This window comes from Strix aluco, chromosome 5 (genome assembly GCF_031877795.1).
Source record: "Strix aluco isolate bStrAlu1 chromosome 5, bStrAlu1.hap1, whole genome shotgun sequence".
Classification (NCBI taxonomy): domain Eukaryota; kingdom Metazoa; phylum Chordata; class Aves; order Strigiformes; family Strigidae; genus Strix; species Strix aluco.
Window position 1 is genome coordinate 25,722,147 of NC_133935.1, and position 23,902 is coordinate 25,746,048.

At 41.5% G+C, this 23,902-nt stretch overlaps 1 pseudogene; it reads right to left on the reverse strand.

The window, feature by feature from the left end:
- Positions 1-3,856: 3,856 nt before the first annotated feature.
- Positions 3,857-23,573, reverse strand: LOC141924039 (poly(A) polymerase gamma-like; annotated as a pseudogene).
- Positions 23,574-23,902: the final 329 nt, after the last annotated feature.

A 23,902-nucleotide genomic window follows, 5' to 3' on the forward strand; every position in this document is an offset into this window, starting at 1 on the left:
GGCCCTGTGGGCCAGAACATGGGATAACATGAGATAATATGGGGCAACACGGGTCAACATGGGATAACATGCATCAACCTGGGATAACATGCAGCCTCAGAAATGGTTATAGGTAAATGGAGGGACATGGCGGGCCAGGCAGCCCGGGCAGATGCTGCAGGCCAGGCCCTGTGGGCCAGAACACAGGATAACATGGCATAACATGGGGTAAGAAGGGAAACCACAGGATAGCATCAACATGGGATAACACGCAACAACAGACATGGCTAAGAGGACATGGGAGGTCAGGCAGCCCCAGGCATGTCCACAGAGCAGACCATGTGGCCAGAACATGGGATAACATGAGATAACGTGGGATAACACAGGTCAACATGGGATAACATGCAGCCTCAGACATGGGTATGGTGACATAGCGGGTGAGGCAGCCTGGGCATAACCACAGACTAGGCCCTGTGACCAGAGCATGGGATAACATGAGGTAATATGGGTCAGCACGCATCAACATGGGATAACACACAGCCTTGGACATGGATATGGGTACACTGGGGGATATGGGTGGTCAAGCAGCCCGGGGAAGATGAAAGACCAGGCTCTGTGAGCTGGAACATGGAATAACATGGCATAACATGGGGTTACATGTGTCAACATGGGATAACAGGAGCCTCGGACATATTTATGGGTGATTGGAGTAATATGGGGTGTGACTAAGCCTGGGCATGAGCCACAGACCAGGCCCTGTGGGCCAGAACATGCGGTAACATTGGGTAACATGGGATAAAATCGGGTAACTTGAGTCAACATGGGATAACTTGTGTCAACATGGGATAACATGGAGCCTCGGACATGGTTCTGGGTACATGGAGGGATATGGGGGGTCAGGCAGCCCCGGCAGGAGCCCCAGTCCAGGCCATGGAGGCCAGACATGGGATAACATGGGTCAACATGGGATTACATGCATCAACATGGGATACAGGCAGCGTCAGACATGGGTATGAGTACATGGTGGGATACAGGGCGGGTCAGGCAGCCCGGGCATGACCACAGGCTAGGCCCCGTGGGCCAGAATGTGGGGTAACATGGGTCAACATGGGATAATACACATCAATATGGGATAACATGCAGCCTTGAACATGGTTATGGGGACATGGTGGTCAGGCAGCCCAGGCATGAGCCGCAGGCCAGGCCCTGTGGGTCAGATCATGGGATAACATTGGATAACAAAGGATAACATGGGGTAAGACAGATCAACATGGGATAACACATAGCTGCAGACATGAGTGTGGTCACATGAGGTGTCAGGCAGCCTGCAGCAGGAGATGTGTTTAGATTGTTTAGCTGGAGGTGGTAAGAATGCTTGTTCTGGGCCAAAGCAAGCATAGAGCCCTAGGTTTGCTGTTAGGCTGTAGAGGCTGCAAAGCACTTGGGAAAGCCAGGGTGAGAATTCCCTGCTAGCATCTTATCTCTGCGTGGGCAGGAGTTGCGTTCTGCTAGTTTCACTGGAGGTGGTCAGAATGCTTGTTCAGGGTCAAAAGAAGTGCAGAGCCTCAAGTTTGCTGTTGAGCTGCACAGGCTGCAAAGCACTCAGAGAGCCAGGGAGAGAATTCCCTCCTAGCACCTTCTATGTGCCTGGGCAGGAGATGTGTTTGGAATGTTTCCCTGGAGGTGGCTAGAATGCTTGTTCAGGTCCAAAGGAAGCACAGAGCCCCAGGTTTGCTATTGGGCTGAATAGGCTGCAAAGCACTCGGGAAAGCCAGGCCCAGAATTCCTTGCTAGCATCTTCTTTGTGCCTGGGCATGTCTTGCGTTTTGAGTGTTTCACAAGATCAGGCAGGAATGCTTGTTCAGGGGGAAATGAAACGCAGAGCCCCAGACTTGCTACTGTGAACATGTACTCTAGCTACTTACAACTAAACAAATCTCCTGACCAGGCACACAGAAGGTGCTAGCAGGGAATTCTCTGCCTGTCTTCCCTGAGTGCAGTGCAACCTGTCCAACCCAACAGCAATTGTGGGACTCCGCACTTGCTTTGTCCCTGAACAAGCACACTTGTGAGTTTCAGGAACAGGGTACGAACACACCACCTTCTGAGCCACAGAGAAGGTGCTAGCAGGGAATTCTCGCCCTGGCTTTCCAAAGTGCTTTGAAGCCTGTCCAGCCCAACAGCAAATATGGGGCTCTGCGCTTGCTTTGGCACTTGAATCAGCAATCACACCTGACCTAGCAATTAAAACTCAGCATCTACCCAAAATATCACATCCAGGGACCGTGGTGTTCTCACAAAGACATACCTGTGGGAAAAGGACAGAACATTGCCTAGAGAGCTACCATACTCTTTCAGATAATGTTTCCCTATGATTTCAGAATTGACTACTGTTTCTGTCACCTGGTAAGGTTTACTGTATATGATTTCAAAAGGACTAACCTTTTTTTTTTTTTTTGTTCTAAGTTGGACACGTATTCATAGCAAAGCTAAGGGTAGAACATCCGGCCACTTTATCTGTGCCTCTTGGCACATCTTACTTATAGTACTTACTTACTTTTTAGTCTTTGATTCATTCTTCCTACTTTCCCACTTGAGTCCCATTATTTTGGATAAATTCTGTACAACCTCTGCTATAAAATGAGGTCCTCTATCTGATGACATTCCCAATAGAAGTCCGAATCTGGATATTATTTCTTTTAATAGGACTTTTACAACCTCCCTAGCTTTGTTGGTGCAACAATGGAAAGCTTCCAGTCAGCCTGAAAAAGTACCTATAATTTCTAAAAGACACTGATATTCATTTTGCCATGGTAATTTGGAAAATTCTATTTGCCCATAGTCTAGGTAAATTTAATGCTTGTAATAACTGCTGGATTGTTGCCTGTGTTTGACTGGGGATCCTTGAGATGTTAAGAGTCCCCTTTTTTCCATATGGCCTTATGAGCATGGACTGCTCCAAAGGCAAATTTTGAATCTGTCTATCTATTAACAGTTTTGTCCTTTGACAGCTCTAATGCTCTTAATAAGGCTATGAGCTCTGCTTTCTAGGCCAAAGTGTTAGATGACAGAACTTTGGTCTCAATTACTTCCTTAATGGTTACCACTGTGTATCCTACTTTCAGCTTTCCATCCCACATAAAGCTGCTACCATCTACAAACAGGCTCTAGTCCACATTTTCCATTGGAATGTCTTTCAAGTCTGCTCTGCTGGAGTATATCTGCTCCATCATTTGCAAACAGTCGTAAGTTAATTCTTCTCCACTGTGATTGGTGGTTAGAAAGGTTGCCAGATTCAGGATTGTGGTTACTTTCAGCTCCACATCGTCTTGTTCCAAAAGAACGGCTTGATAGTTCACCATCCAGCTTGGTGACAGCTAGTGTCCTCTTTTTTGTTCTAGAACAGCTGTAACTGCATGGGACAAAAATACAGTTAGCTTTTGCCTGAGTTTCAATTTTCAGGCCTCTTGGATCAGTAGTACTGTAGCTGCCACTGCTCAGAAACATGCTGGCCATCCTTTGCTGACCATTGTCTAGTTGTCTTGAAAAGTACCCCACAGGTCTTTTCCATGATCCTAGTTTCTGGGCCAATACTCCTAAGGCAATATGCAGTCTCCCATGTATGAATAGTTCAAATGGCTTTTCTAAATTCGGGAGGCCTAGCGCCAGGATGCTCATTAAGGTCTGTTTCAATTTTAAGCACATCTCTGCACTCCCAAGTCCAAACAAGGAGGTTTCCTTCACTTTGTACAGCTTCATATGGGGCTTTGGCAGCAAGTCCAAAATTCATTACTCATAGGGCGACACCGTCCGGCCATTCCAAGAAATGATCTAAGCTCTTGTTTCACTGGGTTCTGGGATTTGTCAAATAGCCTCTTTAAGTTCCAAGACTATGCTGGCCCTTGGAAATAGTGAACCCCGAATATGTTACTTCCTTCTGGGCGATCTGTGTCTTTTTCCAGAACACCTTGTACCCTGCCAGACCTAAAACATTTAGGAGGTCAATTGTCATTTGTATGGAATCCTCTTTATTACTTGCAGCTAGCAGTATGTCATCTATGTACTGCAGCAAGGTGATATTCTCATGCATCTTTTTGCCAGTCTTCTAATTCTTCTGCTAATTGATTTCCAAAGATTATAGGGCTATTCTTAAACCTTTGCGGTAATAATATCCAGCACAATTGTCTGGAGTCTTAGGGCTTTCCCATTCAAAAGCGAACAGTTCCTGACTCGTTTGCTAGCAGGAAGCAAAAGAATGCATCTTTCAGATCCAGTAAAGTTAACCACGTGTCTGTTTCCTTCAGGATGCTCAAGAGAGTATACAGTGATGTGCGGAAAACAGACTCTACAACTCGAGTAGAGTTATAAAGCAGGTATGTTTACTCCAGCGCTGGAGTGCAAGGGGATTTCTCCACAAAGCTTGCACACCCACCACACATTTTACCAAAAACATATAGAGTGTGAATATAGAGATTCATTGGATTACATAACATAAACATACATATGCATGAGTAAGGCTGGGTTAGTTCGAAAGGCTGATGTCAACAGTTTATGTTATCTTTGCACCTGCACATTGCCTCCTGGTGGTCGTCTTTAGGAGGAAGGCTCGTAGTCTTTCTCACCTTGTACTTTTCCCCCGAGCATGTGCAGATTCTCTTGGCCGATTTCTTGAATAACAAGAGTGTTTTTCAGCTGGTGTATTCCTTCTATCTTATCTAAGAGAACCAATGGAACTTCTACCGTCCGTATATGGCTATCTTTACTCATTACCAAGACCCAACTAGTTAGAGCACATCTGTTTCCCAAGGATAAAAACATGATATTTTGCTGAGCACTGCAGTTCTTGGTAGATTTTCACAGTAAACTGCTTTGTTTTGATGAACATAGTAGTCCTTGGTAAAATTCCACAGAACAGTCTGGGAAAGCAGGATTCTTAGCAATATTCAAAAATACTATAAGTAATACTATAAGTTGCTATAAGTAAGTAAATAAGTTGCTAAGAAGTTTGCTGTAATTAAATAAGTAAATAAGTCTCAAAACAAGTAATCATTTCTCTGTATCAACAGATTTGCCACTGTGAGATGGACATCCTGCTCAATTTGATTTATAGCCTTAAATCCTAAATCCTATACTCTTCTGAATGTAGCTTTTAAACTGACAATATCAGTTAAAAAAATCAGTTAAAATATCAGTTGTATTGTGATAGGCATTCTCTTAATAACCCAAAATTTATGAATCTTTCTATTAATGGTTCTAATCATTTTCTTGCTTCTAGTTTTAATTGGGTATTTCTTCCATCTTATCGGTCTGACATCTGGTTTCAACTGGATGATTTCTGATTCTCTTGCTCAGGATCATTCTGGTGTTTCTGAAGCCCATACAATAGGTGTTTTCAACTTCTTCTGGTGTCTCCTGTAACTTGGCTTCCCTCTGTAAGATAAAGACTTGGGCATCCAAAGCTTTATTTTCAGGAATATAGATTTGGATTTTCCCTTTTTCAAAAATGATTCATGCATTCAGTTTACTTAATATGTCCTGTCCTAATAGTGGCATAGGGCAATCTGGTATATAAAGAAATTGATGGGTTAACACCCTTTTCCCAATTCCAAACCTCAAAGGCTGGAAAATGGCCGATTTTCTTTCTGCCCTGTGGCACCAATCACTGACATAAAGAATTTGCTCATGGGTCTTTTACAGCTATTTAGTACAGAATATGTTTTGCCCGTGTATCAACTAGGAATTTAACTGCCTCATTCCCCAGTTTCACTGGAACCAGGGGTTCAGCTGGGGAGTCTTAATTCCTCAACCCTCTGTCCCTGTCAATCCAAATCTCCATACCAATCATACATCAGTCTGCCTCTGGAATGGGTACAGACTTAACTGATTCTCTCTTTAGGCATTCATTTTTCCAATGTCCCTTTTCCTTCCAGATCACACACTGATCCCGTCCCAGAGGGATTCTATTTCCTATATTTCCTCCTGTTCCTTGTCCTCTTGGGAAACCTTTTCCCCAAGGGAAGGTTTGTCCTTGAGCATATGTGGTTGCTAAAATTGCAACGTTTTGCTTCCTATCCTTTAGTTTCTCTTTTTTTGTTTCTCCTTCTTCTCCAATTCTTTCCTATTACTGTATACCTTATATGCACTTTCTATTAATCAAGCTATTGACATTCCAGGCATGCCCACTACTTCTGTAACTTTCTTCTTATATACAGTGCTGACTGATCTATAAACAAAGTAGTCAGCTGTTGACACTATTTATTCATCAATTTACCTGCCCCTGTATTTAGATTCTAGTCTGGCTCTTGTGCTGGCATAAAAGAATATGGACCATCCCTTGTATTTAGCCTCTCTTCCTCCTCCTGAGCTTTTTCTCACACAATTCTCTTTTCCTCAGGCAGGACCCAACAGACTCCTTCCAATTTATTAAATCTGATACCAAAAATGGCACCTTTATCCAATTGATTTATCTGTTCCTACTGCTTGCTTCAGAGGGGCTTGTATGTTCTGAGCATTTCCCCACCTAGTCCTACCCACCACTAGACTGAAACCTTCCTCGTGGGTGAAACTATCTGAGTCACTATCCTTTTGTTCCCCTTGCTTTCCGTCCACTCCCCTTTCATCCTGTGCTGCCATTTCCTGCTCATTTCTCCTTTGCATCACCTGCTGGTGCTACATGCTTATTTTCTACCTCTAGTGCCAATACACCAATTTCACTTACAACCAAACCACATTCCTTACGTACATCCTAATTATCCCATAATGCAAAGAACAATTCCACATATGGCATCTCATCCCATTTTCCTTCATGTCTACAAAACAGCATCAGTTGCAACATAATATTACAGCTTATACTTCCGTTCTTAGGCCATTTCTCCTGATCATCTAAAGTATATATCAATGATTACAATATTCAATCTGTTTCTTTTGGGTCAGTGGTTTCCCCCCAGATCTTCCTAGTGTTTCAATATGCAGCCTAAAGGATCAGCCTTTAGACTTCCTCCATCCTGTGATTGGGCAGAACCCATCACAAAAATAATATAATAAACAAAATAGTACAATAAACCATACACAAAACAATAACCTAACACAGAACTACAATACACAGCTTAGCATATTAACCTGAAGGGGACTTGAACATCTATACCACTTTCAGGATGGGTGGGACTCGAACCCCTATACCTCTTTCAGTGGGTCTTTAACCCCAAACCAAAAACCTGGGCATCCTCCAAACTTTTATTTGGTAGAACTTAAACAAATGGGGACTCAAACCCCTTGAGTACCCTTATAGCCCAACCCTGTGAGGCTTTCACCACGCATTACAGGCAGGCAAACAAAAACTCCAAAAGAATGCCTTTAATCTTACCAGGGAACTTGGTCCAAGCTCGTCATTCTGGGGATCAGAGGTTGTCCCCGAGAATCCCTCAGTGCCTGCTGGAGATCCTGCGATCCCACAGATCTGTTGAGATTCAGAAGCAGAGTCCCACCTGGGTCGCCAAAGCTGTCCCCAAAATTGGGAATAAACCTCTTAACACCAGTGTAGCATTAAGAAGCAGGCATTTCTTTATTTGGTGCTGGGTGCATGGGGGATCATTCCTCCTAACACGCACACACTAAAACAAAAGTTCATCCTTTATATACCTTAAAGACATGAAGATTCATACATTTTCCAAGAAGTCTTCACCTTCCTGCCTATCTACTTGTCCTGGTTTCGGCCAGGATAGAGTTAACTTTCCTTGGGCTGAGAGGAAGCACAGCTGGAGGGCCGGGTCTGGATCAATCATTGGAGTATTCCATATCATGTGACGTCATGCTCAGTATATAGGTGGATGAGTGCTCTCTCACTTCCCATTTTCAGTTTCCAGGTCAGCATGGCAGGATTTTCTGGTGCGATTGGATGACTGCTGTGGGGGGGGTGGGCTGTGTACCTGTCGCCACACTTGATAAGCCACTGCTGCATTTTACCGGTTTGGACTTACTATTGTTACTTTGTTTTTGTTGCTATTACTAAATTTTTTTTTTATTCAACCTACAAATTTCTTTTGTCCCTTCCTTATTTCACCGTGGGGTGGGGGGGGAAGTAAACAACTGGCCATGTGGTGATTGGCTACTGGCTGAGTTCAAACCGCAATACTACTACTTTTACATAATGCTGGTGTTGCAAAACTACACTATGCATGTGCGGGGTCTCAGGTGGTCGTTTGGGGAGTTAGGCTCTTACTCCTTTTTCCCTTTTATGGCCATGAGTCTATTGAGGACAATTCCTTCTCCTTGGTGAAGTGCTAAGGCTTGGACAACAGGCCCAATCCAGAGCTGACCTATAGATGAATCTTGTATATTTTATAACTGATAGCCATTGTGCTAGTAGGTATTGTACTAAGTTATAAAAACCCACTTATGCTGATGTAAAAAGTGCTAAAGCATTGAAATACTGAAGCCTGAACAACAGGTCCCAAGCCAAAGCTGCTAACTTAGTATGTAATCGTTAACAAAGTATGTAAGCTCACTAGTGAAAGATGCAGTTTAGAATATAATCAGTAGTGAGGAGGAAATGCTAAGAGAATGTATCCAACTTCCCTTTTTTAGCCTTGTTCAAGGCTGAGAACCCACATATTTGGCCTTGTTAGAAACTCCCTTGGTCTTCCACCCCGAGCCCTGGCTAGGCTTCGGGTGGAATACAACAGGAGAATGAGAACAGAAATTCTCCGCTCAAAACAAAGGTGCCAGCTATTCTAGCTTGTCGATCTCTAGTATATAAGGCTGGACCCGCTCACAGTGACTTTGGATGCCTCAGCTACGAATGGACGCATTGTGTAGGACTTCCCACTTGCTGGGACAGGCTCTCCAAATCCTCTCTGTAACCGGGGCTCCCCAGTGTCTGCGGATCTGGATGATGGTAACATATGCAAGTGGTGATGTATCTTTCTTAATCACTATTCTCTCTCTCAAGTAGTAATGATTTGATGCATTACCCTGTATTTTCCTATTTGTTTAAGTGCACTATTCTGTCTTTTCTTACTGTATGTTTTCTGTATTATTCTGTTATATTATTTAGTTATTTCTAGTAAAATATGCCTGCTCTTTTCACTCTGGTGTCTGAGTTTAATTGATATCCCTGATCAGCAAAACAGATACATTATAGTAAGTTAGTGTGAACCTTGTCATTTTTGAATCTACAATTAAGTCACTATTTTGATCATAACATTTTACTGAATTATTTTGTAAACCCTTAAACTGGTTAATTATTAAGTGCTTCTAGTCATTAATAAATCTTGATTTGCTGCTAAATCATTACCTTGTTAATATTTTAATCCACCACACACCCATACAGGTTAGGACCAGTACCTCTTCTGTCTCATTAGCTCCTAACTACTGACATCTACAGGAAAAAGTGTTACAGCCCTCTGATAGAATGTGGCATTAAGTTCCACCTGACTGTAACAGCTTTTATACCACAGTTAGGGGTCGCAAAACTAGAAAGAGCTATTGAAAATGTGCGAAGATAATTAGGAAAAGCTACTAATGAAAGCACAGATAGTATTACAGCCCACAGGAAGTTCTCTGTTGCCTTTTCATTTTGTTTTATCAGCTGATTTGCATACTAGATGAAGGGAGGTGGGTTTTCCACAAACTCATTTGCATGAGAGGTGAGGAACACTTGGAGCATGGGTTCTGTGCATGTATTGAGGGGGGGGGGATGGGGTGCATTAACCCTTTTCTCTAATTGAGTCAGTGGTCATGATCTCCCCCTGCCACCTTTACCTTCCCCCCCCTTTTATCTTCTTGGGTAATTATCCAGCCTTTGGCTTCTTCTAGGGCAGGGTGTTTCCCTCTTAGCAATCCTTTAGCTCTTCTTCAGTGGTATAGTCGTTAGCAAGGACTACATCATTTATCAAGCTCCTTATATTAAAGTGTAGGCATTAACCTGAACATATGGTTTACTCAGTCGACATTTCCCCCCTTTGACACTTATCTAGAGAACTTGGCAATAGAACTGCAAGGGAGTGGAGCCATGCACTCTTCGATGCACTCTGTGCTTCCTTAGGCAGATAGTTCATTCCTTAGACTAATGACAAATGTCACAACTTGTCCTTGAGGCTTTCTGCATCAATGAATGTTTGAGGCATTAGCTCCTTCAGTTCCTCACAGTATTACCTTATGTAATGAAAAAAATGTTACTCCTACCTCAGAATTAGTGGATCAAGCTGAAGGTTGAGAATGCTTTTTAACAGATAAAAGGGTCTGTTTTAGAAATGCTGTCCAGGAAAATCAGCATTAAAACTAAAAAAACAAAAACAAAACCAAACCCATAGAGTTTATTTACTGTTTGCCATGAAGTGAGTGGCAGTCCCAGTTTACATGTTTCACAGGTTCTGCCAGTTAGTTTTATATGTTGGTCACACAGTGATCATCTGAACTGTCATTTTTAAAATCATTATGAGTACTTTAGGTTTGTCAATTACTTTTCCATGCTGTAAGTTACCGATTTTGAGAGCATAATTTGTTTATAATATATGTTTTAACATAATGATTTTTTTCATGCTTGTAAATAATTTTGAGCTTTGTGTCTAAAATTTCATGACAAATTATTATGGAGAGAGATATTACTTTGAATATTGCTGCTAAAGACTTGTAATATACTGGAACTTTGACTCTTTTATTACCGAGTTCATTTTAGTGGTCTTTGGACTGGGATTTAGGGACAGTATTGACAGAAGAAACGCAGGGTACTGTGACATTGCTACACTAGCACTGGTGGAGTCAGGATTTGCATCCCTCTAAACATTTTGCTAGCGTGCAAAGTGGATCTGAAATAAGGCAACATGTGTGAGAAGGGCTTTTGGAGAATATATGTAGAGGCTGGAGATGGAGAGACTTGGAACTCAAATCCATCTATTTTATTCTATGGAGTTGGGGGGAGGTGACATGGTTTTGGTTTGTAAGTATCTTTGCAGTGGGGAAATAAGTTCTGTGGGGCTGTTGTGCACAGCAGAGAAGAAAGTACAGCACAAGGGAAAAGATGGAAAACAGAAGTCATAAATTGCATTTAATGAAAAGAACAAGCAGCAGGTTTGAATCCGTGCGGAGGACATATGTAATTACATGACGCTTAACTCAGTTGAATGCCTTGTCACGGGACTACTAGACTAGATAAAAAATTTCAGGCAGTGGAAAAAATGAGATTGAGAGCGAGTCCTGGTATCATGCTGTTGATGATGTGAGTGTAGGCTGTGTTTAATGTAAGAGTACTCTGCTGGATTATGACCTGCCTGTCCTCTGCACAGATGAAGTTCAGTGTTGATTTTAGCCAGACAAATTCAAATCACTAGACAAAACTACTGAGAGTGCTGTTACATGAACTCCATTCAGGCCTAACTGCTTTGTATTTCACAAGGAAACAGAGTAGATGATGTCAAGCCTCCTTGTGGTGCTAAAATTAAAAAAAAAGAAACACTCTTGGTCTCTTAATTAAGAGTGCTGTTAGTTTTGTTGCCTACTGCTGAGACAGGTCCTTGGCAGTTAGAGCTTGGTTTCAGATTGGATTTTTATGGGTTGGTCTTCTGCTTCTCACAATTACTGACCAGCAGCTGGAGGAACAAAATGATTTTCCCTCAGAAATTCCGTTGAAGGATGTTGCTATGGTGCCAATGGCTTTTCTTCCTGAAAAGTATTTGAAAGTTTGTCAGTAACTTTGTAGCCACTGAGCTGCCTTTGGTAAGATCCCACAAAATATGCCTGTTACTCTTGAAGTCAGTAGGTAATCATAGGACTTTCCTAGTCTTCTGAAAATGGTGTATTATTATGCAAAAGAAAATCATTTTAAGCAGAGATGGGAAGTTTCACTGGTTCCTCTGACCAGATAGTATGCCTTAAGGTGAGAAGAGAAATTGATTCTAGCCTAACTCTTTGTAAACACTGATTCTGTAGTCTGCCTCAGTCAAAAAGTTTCCCTCTAAGACTTCTTGTTTCCCACTGAAACTGTATCTTCTCATTGAAAGCTTGTTTTCAATCTAGAATTATCACGCCATGTTAAAGAACATGGTGGTTTTTCTCTGCCTTGGAAAAGTTGACGAACATGGAGAGTGACATTTTCCAATTTCTGTACAAAGCTCTGATTCTGTTTTACTGAAATTTTAAGTAGGGTTTAAGTGTGTGCTAGCAATAAGCATAGACTATTTAGATCATTCACAGATAAAGTAAAAAAATGAATGTGAATGAAGGAGTACAAACACAACAGGAAGGCCTTAGTAAATTATGCTGTACAACTTTTTGGCCCAGTAAATCAAGCTTATTTCAGAATAGTAAATGAGCTGCTCTTTATGACAACTTTTTCTTACACCTTGTTCCTAGACAGTTGAGCAAAGTACCTCAGAACAATACAGGCAATCCAGAAACAGGAAATGGTAATTTCCATTAAAAGCAAATTTTATCTCTGTGGTTTTTTGTTCTCAGAGAGCTAGGTTTCCAAAAAGTAACTGTCTCTGCAATGACTGAAGGTTTCTTCTTCCTACAAAGACAGGGTTTCCTTTTTTGAAAACAATACAATCCAATCCAACAAGTCAAAGGAAATGTTGAAAATTTCGGTTTCAAACATTTGTTGGACATACGCAGAAACATGTAATTTCTCAATGCAACTACATGAGGCTAAAAGCCATTTTTAAAAGTGGGTAATTCTATGGTGAGGATGGTTTGAGGTAGACTCATAGTTATAAATGGCTTTTGAAGGACTTTGTGAGTAGGGTGAAAGATAGCAAAATTCGGTTGAAAGATTTTTACGCATTTCAAAAAGTGACAGTGTTTTCTACTTGAAAACAGAAAAAGTTTTGAGGTAGAACTGGGATGGAAAGCTTTACTTCACATGACATTTTCATAAAGTTCTGCACAATAAGTGGCATTTTAGAATGAAAATGTACATTGTTAAAAAATGCACATCTAGAGATACAAATTAGTATCTGTAAATAAAAGTTTAAGATAGGCAGCTTAATTAAAATAATTCATAGATAGAGATTTTGCTTTTAACATTTTCAACAGTGCTATATGTAGACATGTGTGGCTTAAAGAGACAGAGAATCTGGTGTGTTCTGCTTCTGAGCATTAAGATATGTGTTTCTGCTGCTACTAAATTAAGGTACCTTTAACAGTAGAACTATTTAAAAACACTTCAGTTTTTTGTTAAAAACTATTAAGAGAAATTATTAACTTAGCCTTGTGTTTGGGCAGTATGTGGTATTGCTCAACTTTTCCGGCCACTGACTGACAGACATTTCAAGCGTATAGTCTTCAAACTCTTCAGGAGGAACTGGTTGAAAATATGCATGAGGGTTGAAGCAGGCAGCGAAATTTGTGATACTGGCAGTAGCTTGGAACAGCATGCAGTTCAATCTTAGTTGCTGTATTTGCGTGCTTATGAAACTTGCAGTGAACAATAGTCAATGGTGACTAGCCTCCTTTACCAAGATGAGTAAAAAAACAAGAAGATTGGTGGAAAATACTATTTGCAGGTAGATAGATCCCTTTTGTCCTCCCTAAACTTTAAAAGTTTATGACTTTTATTTTGTCTAATTTGCTTCCATTTTGTCTAATTGTGTCTTAATTTGCTGGGATCCTTTCAAAAGGCTCGTTGAAGCGCACAAAAATGGAAATTGCAAAAATGTTACAGTTTGTCCTCTACGTCTAACTGATTTTCCACTAACTTGTCTTCGGAAAAGTGCATATTTGGAACGTTTTTATAATGTAGACTATTATCCCTCTAATTCCCTGTCCATCTGTAGAATAAATGTGTAGACTGTGTGTAAACTATACCAAGTCTCTACTATACATAATGTATGACAGTATATGATAATGTGCCATGAATGCCAAATTTTATTAAATATAAGCTGCTCTTCCATCTGCGTGTTGGAAACCCCATATATTTTTTGCCAAAAAAAGCACAATTTCCAAGCATTGCATAATTTCACATGGAACAATGTGAAATACTCAGCTTCTTCTCTCCCTTAAATTGTTACAACTCCATTAATTTTAATTCCTCATTCATAGTTTCTTCTTGCTGTGTAAGAGCGGTGTCAGACTCTGTCAATTTAGCAGCAATGCAAGCTCAGCTGAGTTTGTCTGCCAAAAGCAGGAAGACTAGCCAGAGCTATGATTATTTCGTGTTCTGTGTTGGAGTAAGTGGAAGTGGCTGGCCATAGACATATGGGTATTTTGCATTTCCTGTTCATCAGCAAAGACCTTCAGAAGGAGACCTTGTTAGCTGTCACAGCCTTTTTTTTTTTTTTTTTTTTTACATAGCACACTTTGCTTCAGATCAAGGTGAAGTGGTGCTGCTCAGCACTTATGGGAACAAAATGTGCAGTTACCTCATTTTGTTCAGTGTGAAGCCGGGCTAATGAATGGGATTGGGCACTGGGTGTTCCTGGCTGCCCCCATGAATTGCAGAAGCGGGTGAATCTTACCTGCCTAGCAAAAGACTTCCTCTGTTGAATTACCTTATGCTGAAACTGTTTTCGTAAGCTGTTTGCTTTACGAATAAGAGGATACCATGCCTTTTTAGAAAGGTTGCTTCAGGTCCCAGACTTACTCCCCATGGACTGCTAGGAAAAGTGCTTGGTTTTCTCTGGGCTTTTTTTCCTCTTCCGTAACAGTGCACTCCCACCCTTTCATCGTTTCTCTGCCTTATTTGTCTGGGCCAGGAAGTTTTGTCTGTGTGCCTGTGTACAGCAGCCTGCCCACGGGGCCTCTTGAGTCCATCAACTCATTGCATGAGATACCAATAGTAGAGTTAAATGTTTCAGGCTTTGAATTGCTTTATGTCTAGAATAAAGGGAGGGGGATTCAAGAAAATGAGATTGATGTGATTACGTGATAATGTGATATGTTCATCAGGAAGACAGGAAAGGAGGTAGCCTGCTGTCTGAGATAGACCTAGGAAGTTTGGTGCACGACGAGAACTGCAAACGGGTTGTTTTTCACACCAGAAGTGGTGATGGTGTATGAAGCATTACCAAAGGTCCCAGAGAACAGGAAAGAGAGGCGATGACGGGAAGAGTTACTGTTCGGGAGATCAGCCCCACCCAAGACTTAGAAAATGCTAAAAAAGAGAAGGGTACTATGAAGAAGTGGCCCAGCTGGTGTTTTAGGTCAGTGGAGTTAAATTGCTCCGCATGAGGCCGGTTGCAGGTGAACATGACCATTGCAGCATCTACCCTCACAGCTACAGAGCTAAGTGGGCAACAGCTTGTGCAAGTTTTCCAGTACTTTCACATTTCCCCATCAGGAGAAAAACCATCTGGGCTAAAAAGCTTTTTAGTGAAGCAAAGGGTGCAAAACAGACACTTCGTATAATAAATAGCCAATATCGTGATAGAGACACAATTTTTGTTTTCAAAAAGAACCTTCATTCTGCACCCAGGTAAAAGTCAGCTGAAAGTGGTACCTGCTGGTCTTCTTTCTGCTTAGTTCTTCCTCGGTTCTGTCTTTCCTCTGATTGAAAAATTCCAATGATGAACAAGCCAGCCTGCTGAGTTTCTAACCAGACCAATACTAACAAAGTATGTCATTCCCAAATAGTTAGATAGTTGCAAAATTCATTCATAGTAAAAGCTGTTGAGAAGGTCATGAATCATCTCCCATTCTGCATGTCAAATTCTTGACTATTTTCTCACTACTGCTGATTTAACTGTAAATTGCTTTAAAATAACACTTAAAGTTTTTAACTTTTCATACCAGTAAGTTCTTAGTGCCATAAGACAAATGTTGTGGTGAGAAGACACTATAAACATATGGCAATCTTTGTATATATACATTTTGTCTTCCCTTAGATGAAGTTATTTTGTAATTTGAAACCTAAGTAGAGGGATTTTTGTTTTATCCTGATCAGACATCTAAGTGTCAGCCCTCTGCTGCTACGTAAGTATTCAAGTTGCTTAAGCACCAAATTAAACTTTAAAATTAGCATTTTCCACTTAGGTGTATTTTTTCCCTTCCTTTTATTTTTTATACTTAAATAAACAGTTTAAGTATTTGTTTACTTGGGGAAAAATAGTGCTATGCTTCTCCTGTTACAATAAGCTACTTATTTGAAGGGCAGAAGGCTAAGACCCCCAACAAGATATTTAGAAGAGTAGGAAGAATTTTCGAGCCATAAATTGGATGTTCTTTGGCTGGCCAAAACTGAGGAGGGGAGGAGCTAAAGGAAAGCAAAAGAGAGCATCTGGGAGCCAATAGTCTGATGTGGGCATAAGGAAATGCTACACTGCAGCATGTCAGGCAAAATATTTTCACGAACTGTAGAGGAGAGTTAATGCCATTGAACAGAGCAGAGTTTGTCTGACATGTCGGCCCTGCTGGTCCTTCACATACCAGAAAGATGACCTCCTCCTAGAAGAACTGGTGAGGAGAGCTGCGAGGATTGCTGGGACATGGGAGATGGACATGCGTGATGACATCAGGGGTGCTTGATTTGCTTAGGATATAAAAGCAAGTAGGAGAAGAGTGGGGTGACTCCTGTAAATGCAGAAGAGAGAGAACAGTTACTAAGCTTGCAAGGGTGTGGACACAAAAAAAAAAAAGTGTACTACCTGGCTGTGAGTAAATGTAAGCTGCAAACTGGAAGAAAACTCTTCAATGCTTAGAAGATTTGGGTTCTGCAACAGCCTTCCCATGGAAATAAAGGAGAAAGCAACCAGTCAACCCGTTATTCCTTACTATGGAGTTCAGTAAGTTTTTGATGGGCCTGGAGACCTCTTCCAATCTCTCCTTCCTCCAAATTAACTGCCTCTTCAGGCATTTCTTTCAAGATATGTTTTCACTCTTCACTTTTTAATTGCTCTGATGTCTTCTTGTTTGAAAGTCTGAACTGTTGCTGATCAAGTATTTTGATGGCAAAAAGTGCTATGCTGACAGGTTTCACTTGTGAAATGTGCTTAGATACCAGTTCAGATAATGTGGTTTCATTCAGCAAGAATTATACTTTTTAGTCAGTTAATAAGCATGGAACAAACTTTACCATGTTTGAACTCCTCTACCACTACCACTCGCATTGATGTAGATACGTTGTATGTAGAGTTGTGCTGTGGATAGGCTGGGGTGAGGATCAACATTACATTGTATCGGTCTGATGGGTTCACCTATGATGTTAAAACAATTGTGCTTAGCATCAGTTTAGGTTAGAATAAAGTTTAAAGGCTTCTGAATTCAACGTTTACACACTCTAGGGTCCTATACTGCTAAATTAAGATTGCTCTCTTCAGGGTGTTTCAGCAATACAGGATTTGGCCATTCCCTATATAACTATCCATTTAAAGCTCTGCCATGTAATTCAGGGTAGGATTGAATGTTGTCAACGTAAATCTTATATAAAGGACTACCTCTAGAACTGTTCTTTTTGCAAATTAAAATAAATAGTAGCTCTTACCATTTTGGAAAAAACCAAGAACTTGTTCACAAGAGCAGAAGCCGAAGCATTTGGATAAAGTTGACATATCCTTGCCACTAGCATTGCGCAGGAAACCCCATCAAGAACTCCCAGCACATTGGAGGAAATGTAGTTAGTCTGTAGTGTTTCAATACCCAATATCTATAGAATAGTCAGTATACTTAAAGTCAGTTGTTATTGCAATGCAGTGAGGCAAAAATTGTTTGTCCTTAAAAGTGATGAGAAGAAGAATCATTACCACACTGTTACTGTAACAGCTGGTCTGAAATAACTCTCTAAGACTCAATTTAGAGTTTTAGAAAGTATGCATTCTTTATTGCGGCACCAGACACACAGGGTATAGCTCCACTTAATGTGTGCACCAGGGTATCTAACAGCACTAAATATATACAGTTAAAGTATACATATTCATCTCTTTTCCAAGAAATGATTAACATATTCATACATTTTCTTGGGATTCATTAACATATGCAAATGCCCTGGATGCATGTATCCTCATATTCTTCAGTGGTCTTTGGTGGTTGTCGATAGTCTTCCTCACTGTGTCTGTTAGTTGAACTTGGCTTCTGCACACGCTCAATCCTACTCCTTATTAAGTTTACATACCTTGTTATCTACAGAACCAGTGTGCGCTAGTACTACCCCTTTATTTTATTCTATTCAAGGATAGTGTCTCAGAACAAGTTTCTTTATCTATAAGCATTTGGCCTAGCTGTGCAATTTCAGCGGGAAAGGAATGCAGTTTTATCAAGAGAAGAACCATACATCCTTCAGTTATTGTATCAACACCACTTCCCAAATTACTGCTACTCTGAAATTTGCCTACACTGCTACAGCTACTGCTTCACTCCAACCTCCCTTAAGAAAAAAATTTTGCCATTCTTCCAGCACTTGCTCTAGCCACATGCACAAACTGTACTTTCTTACTCCTTATGTATCAAGCTTTTATACGTAACTTGGCTTTTTTATCATCTGTAGTCAGGTTCCTGATAAGTAATACAGCACCTTGTCTTGTAGGCACTCCCCTCTTCTCCCCACTCTACCCCCATTAAAAAACACACCAAAACTACTCCATGGACAGATCTTGAATCTAATCTAAAAAACGGCTTTTTGCTTGAAAAACTGTCATTTAAATGGCTATCCAAAGCTGAAGTACTTCTAATGGTCTTATTTATCAGCATGACGTGCCTCTGAAAAGTTTAAATATCATGATCACCTTACTCATGTTTTGCCCACAGTTTAATTACATGGAGCATGAACTGGAAGTTCTCTTCATCTGGCACTAGGTATAGTATTTAATCCATAACTATGCAGCCTCTAAGAAAAAATGTGAAGTACAGAAGTTCCTAGTAAGAGATACAAGTCAGTTTTATGCTATGCTGGATCAATAGCTTACAATTTATCATTCAAGTCTATGAAAATAAGTTTGGCTTACTCGTTTTGTATTACATTAAAAATTATAGATCACGCATAACGTTCAGTATCACCGGTGCCCTCAACAGCTTTGTCATAGTTTATAGACTATAGCCAACAATTTTTAATAAGGCCTTTCTAAAGGATTCCAAAAGCCAAGGTTCTTTCGACAGCCAGGAACAATTAAATCAGTCACTGTTAAACAGCAAGCAAGTTAGGCTTCGGGTAGTTTAAATATCTTTTTTTTTTATTAACTACCACACATTCTTCTCTAGCAAGTGCTCTACCTATTTAGCTGAAGCAGTTTCTGTGGCAAACTGGAACAGTGCACACACTGATCAAAGAAACATGAAACTTTCTAAACACACAACTCCTTGAAACATCTAAATTTAAGCCCGCTCACCACCTCCTCAGATCTCAAGTATACAGGAGATCAGTTTATGCATCTTGTACAGAAATTTGAGTTATGTAATGTGTATTCTATACCAATTTTTAAAGATATGTAAATATGCTTACCGTTTAAGCTCAGTATACATCTCATATCCAGGCTTCTCAGATGCAAGTCATCTCCGAGATCAAGATTATCAGAAACAGTTTGCAGAGGTGGTCTTACAAACACAAGATCAATCTTAAGAGGAAAAAAAGGGGCATGTAAATGCATTCTAAGGAATCACCACCCCTTTTTCCCAGGTCTCACAGATATCATTGCCTTAGTTTATGGGCCATCCTTCCAAAATGTCTACTGAGTTCATTTAGTCCATAACTTTGGGTTCCATCTGTCATGACAGTCTTTAAGGCTGGAGGAATGAGGTGGAGTTGGCTCAGTCAGTGGAGCAGGAGGCTTTGGATGTGGCAGGAGGATGTTGCGAGGCACCAAATGCAATAACAGGGTTATTTGACAGTTCAATTCATTGGCTATTTTCACCTAAAATCAAATCCCCTTGAGGCACACTTTGGACTTCTCTGTCCTTCTGCATTACCCACCAAGTGCACCCAGATCCTTGGGCAAAAGTAATCTCACGCATGGGTTTACCTTTCCCCAATGAAGGAGTAACCCAGTCAGTCTTCCCCAGTATATTTTTAATGCGCACTATGGGGGCTTTATCTCCATCCACAGTATGTAGGAGGTTTGATTGAGCAGGGCCAGCTTGCTTGGCAGATCCTCTGTTATTGACTAACCAGGTGACTTTTGCTAAATGCACGTCCCAGTGTTTGAAAGTTCCACCACCCATTGCTCTCAGTTTAGTTTTTAGCAACCCATTGTATCACTCAATTTTCCCAGAGGCTGGTGCATGGTAGGGAATGTGGTATATCCACTCAATGCCATGTTCTTTGGCCCAAGTGTCTATGAGGTTGTTTTGGAAATGTGTCCCATTATCTGACTCAATCTTTTCTGGCATGCCATGCTGCCATAAGACTTTCTTCTCAAGGCCTAAAATGGTGTTCCGGGCAGTGGCATGGGGCACGGCGTAGGTTTCCAACCAACGGGTGGCTGCTTCTGCCATTGTAAGCACATAGTGTTTGCCATGCCGAGTTCGTGAGAGCGTGATATAATCAATCTGCCAGGCCTCCCCATACTTATATTTTAACCATCGTCCTCCATACCAAATGGGTTTTAACTGTTTGGCTTGCTTGGTTGTAGCACACGTCTCACATTCATGGATTACTTGTGCAATAGCACCCATAGTTAAGTTCACCCCTCGATCATGAGCCCATCTATATGTTGCATCTCTTCCCTGATGGCCTGAGGAGTCACGGGCCCAGCGAGCCATAAATTGTTCACCCTTATGTTGCCAGTCCAGATTTACTTGAGCCACCTTAATCTTAGCAGCTTGATCCACTGTTGGTTGTTCCGATGTTCTTCAGTAGCCTGGCTCTTGGGTACATGAGCATCTACATGGCGTACTTTCACAACCAGATTCTCTACCCGAGCAGCAATATCTTGCCATAATTCAGCAGCCCAGATGGGTTTGCCTCTGCGCTGTCAGTTGCTCCATTTCCACTGCTGTAACCATCCCCACAGGGCATTTGCCACCATCCATGAGTCAGTATAGAGACAGAGCACTGGCCACTTTTCTCGCTCAGTGGTATTCAAGGCCAGCTGGATGGCTTTCACCTCTGCAAACTGACTCAATTCACCTTCTCCTTTAACAGCTTCAGTGACCCATCACGTGGGGCTCCACACAGCTGCTTTCCACCTTCGATGTTTCCCCACAATGCAACAGGACCCATCGGTAAACAGGGCATATCACTTCTCATTATCCAGTAGTTTATTATATCGTGGGGCCTCTTCAGTATGCGTCACCTCTTCCTCTGGCACCATTCCAAAATATTTGCCTTCTGGCCAATTTGTAATCACTTCCAATATTCCTGGATGGCTGTGGCTCCCTATTCAAGCCTGTTGTGTGATTAATACAACCCATTTACTCTACGTGGCATTGGCTGCGTGGTGTGCAGAGGGGACACTCCCTTTGAACATCCAGCCTAGTGCTGGCAGTTGGGGTGCCAGGAGGAGCTGTGCTTCAGTCCCAATCACTTCTGAAGCAGTTTGGACCCCTTCACATGCTCCAATATCTCCTTTTTGGCTGGAGTACAGTGGTCCTCTGATCCTCTGTATTCCCGACTCCAAAACCCCAGGGGCCAACCCCGAGCCTCCCCTGGTGCCCTCTGCCAGACGCACCAGGTAGGGCCATTCTTCCCAGCTGCAGTGTAGATCACGCTTTTAAAATCTTGTCCTGTCCGAACTGGCCCAAGGGGGCTACTGCATGGACTATTTCCTGCTTAATTTGTTCAAAAGCTTGTCGTTGCTCTGGGCCCCATCTAAAATCATTCTTTTTCTGGGTCATTTGATAGAGAGGGCTTACAGTCTGACTGTAATTTGGAATGTGCAGTCTCCAGAAACCCACAACACCTAAGAAAGCCTGTGTCTCCTTTCTATTAGTCGATGGGGACATAGCTGTTATTTTATTAATCACTTCCATTGCAACCTCATGACATCTATCTTGCCATTTTACTCCTAAAAACTGAATCTCTTGTGCAGGTCCCTTGACCTTACCACGCTTTATGGCAAAACCAGCTCTCAGAAGGATTTGGATCATTTTCTCCCCTTTCTCAAAAACTTCTTCTGCTGTATTACCCCATATAATGATCTCATCTGTAAGTGTTGCAGGGCTTCACCCTGTTCCAGTGCAGTCTGGATCAGTCCATGGCAAATGGTGGGGCTGTGTTTCCACCCCTGGGGCAGTCGATTCCAGGTGTATTGGACACCCTTCTAGGTAAAATCAAACTGTGGCCTGCACTCTGATGTCAGAGGGATGGAGAAAAATGTGTTGGCAATATCAATCATGGTGTACCACTTGGCTGCCTTCTGCTCTAGTTCATACTGAACTTCTAGCATGTCTGGCATGGCAGCACTCAATGGTGGCATGACTTCATTCAGGCCATGATAGTCTACTGTCAATCTCCACTCTCCATTAGACTTTTGCACTGGCCATATGGGGCTGTTAAAGGGGGAGCGCGTCTTGCTGATGACTCCTTGGCTCTCTAGTTGACAAATCAGTTTATGAATAGGGATTACAGAGTCTCGACTGGTGCGATATTGCCGTTGGTGCACTGTTATAGTGGCAATTGGCACCCGTTGTTCTTCAACCCTCAGCAGTCCCACAGCAGAAGGATCCTCTGAGAGACCAGGTAACACAGACAGCTGTTTAATTTCTTCTGTTTCCAAGGCAGCTATACCAAAAGCCCACTGATACCCTTTTGGGTCCCTAAAATATCCTCTCCTGAGATAATCTATACCACGAATACATGGAACGTCTGGGCCAGTCACAATGGGGTGTTTTTCCCACTCTTTTCCACTTAGGCTCACCTCGGTCTCCAATACAGTCAACTGTTGAGACACGCCCCCCCCCCCCCCCCCCCGTCACTCCTGAAATACAAATAGGTTCTGCCCCTTTAAAATTTGACGGCATTAGGGTGCATTGAGCACCAGTGTCCACTAAAGCCTTATACTTCTGGGGGTCAGATGTGTCAGGCCATCGAATCCACACGGGACATTAAACACTATTGTCCCTGTCCTCTGCCTGGCTGGAGGCAGGACCCTTCTAATGTTGGTCATAATACCCACTAACGGCAAATGGGTTAGGGTGGTATGCACAGGTTTCAGTCTCATCTTGATCACTCACTTCTTGTGAATATAGAAGAGATATACAAAAGACAATTCTAGTGTAATAATTTCAAACTAGATTGGGTGCTGTAGGCTGTTTGGGGCAAGATTAGTGCCCATTGACCATCTATCTCACACCACAATATGTTGTTTCAGCTTTGTTAACTGCTACAAGTCAACTGATAGAGCCACTTCACAAATTTATTCAGTGCCCCAAAGACTTCAAGATCTTGATCTAAAGTATCTTTTATACCTCATGTCAATGGCAGTTACTATAGCTTTACTTAATACTTAAGAAAAGTTAAAAGTTGAACTTTAGCATAAATCCTAGTAGTATGGCCTTTAAAAGAAGTAAAAAGGCTTCAGCTGTTTTGATAAGAACGTATAAAAAATCCTTACCTTGCTCTCACCAAGTTCTGAAATCCATTCTTTGCCCAAGTTATTCAGTTTACCAATAACAACCAGCCTGTAAAGAAAACTCATGTTAAGTTTGCCCTAAAAACCCAAGATGTTAACAAATTTGACAGTGTTGTTATACCTGTGATTCAGTTCTTCCTCATCTTCCAACAACCCAAATGGCTTCATCGTTTCAAGTAGCTTCTGAGTATGGATGCAATCTATATCCTTAGGAGGAGCCAAGAGAAGTAATTCTATAGTGCCTTTGAGGCTGGTTCTGCAGCCTAGAAGTACTGTGGGAGAAAAAAAAATACTGAAGACTTCACAAAAGCAAAAAAAAAAAAAAAATAAACCAACCTACCTTAGTGGAAAACACCCCACCATTCCAAATCAATGTCTGTTCTTTTACCGAGCATTAATATAAATGAGAAGAAAATTGTCCCGCTTATGCTTTTTAGATAACTTGACCTAATTAGGAGTCACAACTACTTTTTAGAAAAACATTTTGTGGATATAAG